Genomic DNA, 3,288 nt, shown 5'->3' with positions numbered 1-3,288 from the left:
CCACAGGACAACGACAGCACATAAACCTGTTGTTCCCCGGCAAGGTGTGTACATTTGAGTTCAGTCAGGGGATGTCACTCACCTTGGGGACAGAACTTGCAAGATGCAACATCCAATGTAGAGCCCTTGATCATACTGATTACCTACTAAAGCCGATGCTGCTGCTGAACAAAAGTTATACAAGTTGAATCTCCCGGGTAGAAACTTATGTGTAAGCCAAATGGCCTGAACCCAGTAGAAGCCAGATGTGGCAGCATAAACTTCGGTGATTCCAGCAGTCCCATGGGAAATGGGAGGTGAAGGCGGGACAGCCTGCCTATCCTGGCTTACACAGTGGTGACAAGAGACTCTGCCTCTAACAAGGTGGAGGTGAGGACCCACCCCAGGTCTGACCTAAATAGAACCTGGGGCATGTACACACACAGAGAGAGAGAGAGAGAGGGAGGGAGGGAGGGAGGGAGGGAGGGAGGGAGGGAGGGAGGGAGGGAGGGAGGAAGGGAGTTGACTTTGTCCAGACCAGGGTCAAGGTCATGAAAATTGAACTTCCACAACAGACAGAAGTCACTCAGAGGAAGTTCACCCTAAGTGGAATTAATACTACTCCTGTTTCACCTGGGGAGAATGGGGACCTGCAGATCCCACGCGGTTTCAAGGCCCAGCACTGTTGAACCTCTGCAAACAGCTGACAGTTCATCATCTTCCCCCCAGAAAGGCCCTCTGAGACCTTGGGAGTAAGAACCTGTTTCAAACCTGAGGATGCAATCTGGCCAGCACTACACCCTCAGGGATGGATCGGTTATTGTGGTATCAAAAAGCTGAGACTTTAACAACCACAGGAACAGAGAGTCCCAAGCTTCCGGTAATGCCAACCCCTTACAGTGAACAGCCACACTGGGGCAGTTCCCACACTCACCTGAGTCCTGAGCCAGGAACTGAACCCAAGGCCTTGTTCCTGCTTCCCCCTCTTTCCAGATTTTTGCCTAAATTGCTTTGGCAGAGAGTTAACTAGCTGCTTCACATGAACAGGGCTCTCCAGGATGGGGTCACACTGCACACAAGTTACCAGCCCTGCCTTAGTAACAGTCACTGTTCTGTGAAGCGACGGTGAATATTCAAATACTGTAATTGGAGGTGATTTACATTGTTTTGAATTAGCTAAAATTCCATTGTTAAGCACAAATACGGCTCCAGTAAATCACCATGCTTTTAATAGGTCCACGTGAGCAGGTTCCCGAGCACACTGGATTTATGAGGCTCCCGGGGAGCTGACCACTGTATCATGCTTCCTGCTGCTAGGTAATATGCATGACACATTTCTGGACACTAATTCATTTATTTAATAGTAACAGTATGCAAAAACAGTGTTCACAACGAAGCTGACAAAGGAGGTATAAAAGTTTTATTAATCCATAGCTAATCAAAGGCCAGCGGAAGGCCCATAATGGTGGCATTTACAGACCATATCGAATGTGAATAAATTAAATTTTTGTTTCCTAAAATCTTACTAATAGGATGTATTCGACTTGAAACATTTATACTTTTAATTACAGAGGCAGGCTGCGGAGCTACTTTCTGGCCGCACATCCTCTGAAAGCTACACCTTTGCTTCCCTGCCCAACTGCAATGCTGTTTTCTCAAAAAAACAAAAACAGAAACAAAACAATCAAATACATCAACTGCCTCCTGCTGCAAACTGCCATGTTGTTTAGGGTGTTGCTCATTTAATTGTGTGTTGCCAATCATTAAAAAATTTCTCCTCTCCCTGTATAAGAGAAATGTTGCCTATTTTATATCACTCCCGTCACGCTGATCACTACATGGAAGGCATAATCATGGAACTAATGTCTCTTGATATATAGATATAGATGATTTCAGGACCAGTTACGCAATAAATCAGGGCAAAGAAGGAGTCTGAAGTAAGAAGATGGGAAGAAAGTGTGTGGGAACGAACACTCACCCTCCCTGCTTAGTTTGATGCTCTGTGATGGGAGACTATTTCGTTCATCATGTCTCAAGCAGAACACAAGGAAATTAGGCCTTTAAAATCCACAGCTTCTTTCGAAGACTAAGCACAAGGCTTTGCACATGGCATCACATAGCAACCAACCAGCTAGGACATAATTATCTCGTTTGAATATTGTTCTGATATTGAAAGATGAGAGAGATCATAGAATTATCTGCAGCAAGATTTTCTTTTTTTCTTTTCACAGCAAAGAAGAACCCTTGGCTATTAAGAGGTTTTGTAATAAAGAGGTTCCAAGGTCAAATGAGTTTGGGGCAGGCCATGTAGCGTGAGGCTGTCCTTCAGGTCCTTTTGCTTCTGTAGGTGTTCACACGGAGAGCGTGTGGGGAGGACGTCATGTGAAGTACTTCCTGTGTCGATTTACTGTGGATATTTTTCTTGTTCTATTTTCATGTGTGTGTATGTGTGTGTGTATGTGTGTGTCTGTGTATGTATATGTGTGTGTGTCTATGTGTAAGGAGGTCTAAGGTTGATGTTTGGAGTCATCCTAGATTGCTCTTCCACCTTATTCAATGAAACAAGGTCTCTCAATCGAACCCAGAGCATGCGAATATGCCGTCCTCATCAGTCAGCTTGCTATGGTGATCCCTTATCCTCCTCTGCCTTTCCAGGCTGACATTACAGGCAGACCAGCTTGTCCACTGGCATTTACTTGGGTTCTGGAGTAAAAACCTTGGTCCTCACACTTGCATGGCAGGTGTTTAACCCACTGAATTGTCTCCCCAGTGTCTCTCATGGAATTTTATTGAGAACACAAAGGCTGCTAACTCTAGAACACACCAGTGTCAGGCACAATGGCCCACATTAAGCACACAGGGGATTTGACTCTTTCTAGAGAGTCTCTGAGTGCTGCCAAATCTAATTGTGCCTATTGTTTTAATGAAAGCTTTTCCCTCTCCTTTGTTTTAGGGATTTTCAGTTAGCTTCAAAATACACACACACACACACACACACACACACATCATACTCCCCACCTGCTTTGATTTCACTACAGTGATGGACTTTCCTCTGAACTGTGAGCTGCAAAACCCTTTCTCCCAATGAGCCTTTCTCCCGGTGAACCCTTTCTCCCAATGAGCCTTTCTCCCGGTGAACCCTTTCTCCCAGTGAGTCCTTTCTCCCAGTGAGCCCTTTCTCCCCTAAGTTGCTTTTGCAGGGGATTTTTATCACAGCAACAGAAAACAACAGCAATGACAAAGCCAAAAGCACCAAACCCACAATAGAAACACTGATTAATGAAACAGAACAGAAAGTCTAGAAAAGGG

The sequence above is a fragment of the Chionomys nivalis genome, chromosome 4 (genome assembly GCF_950005125.1).
Source record: "Chionomys nivalis chromosome 4, mChiNiv1.1, whole genome shotgun sequence".
Taxonomy (NCBI): domain Eukaryota; kingdom Metazoa; phylum Chordata; class Mammalia; order Rodentia; family Cricetidae; genus Chionomys; species Chionomys nivalis.
This window is presented reverse-complemented; position numbering follows the sequence as displayed.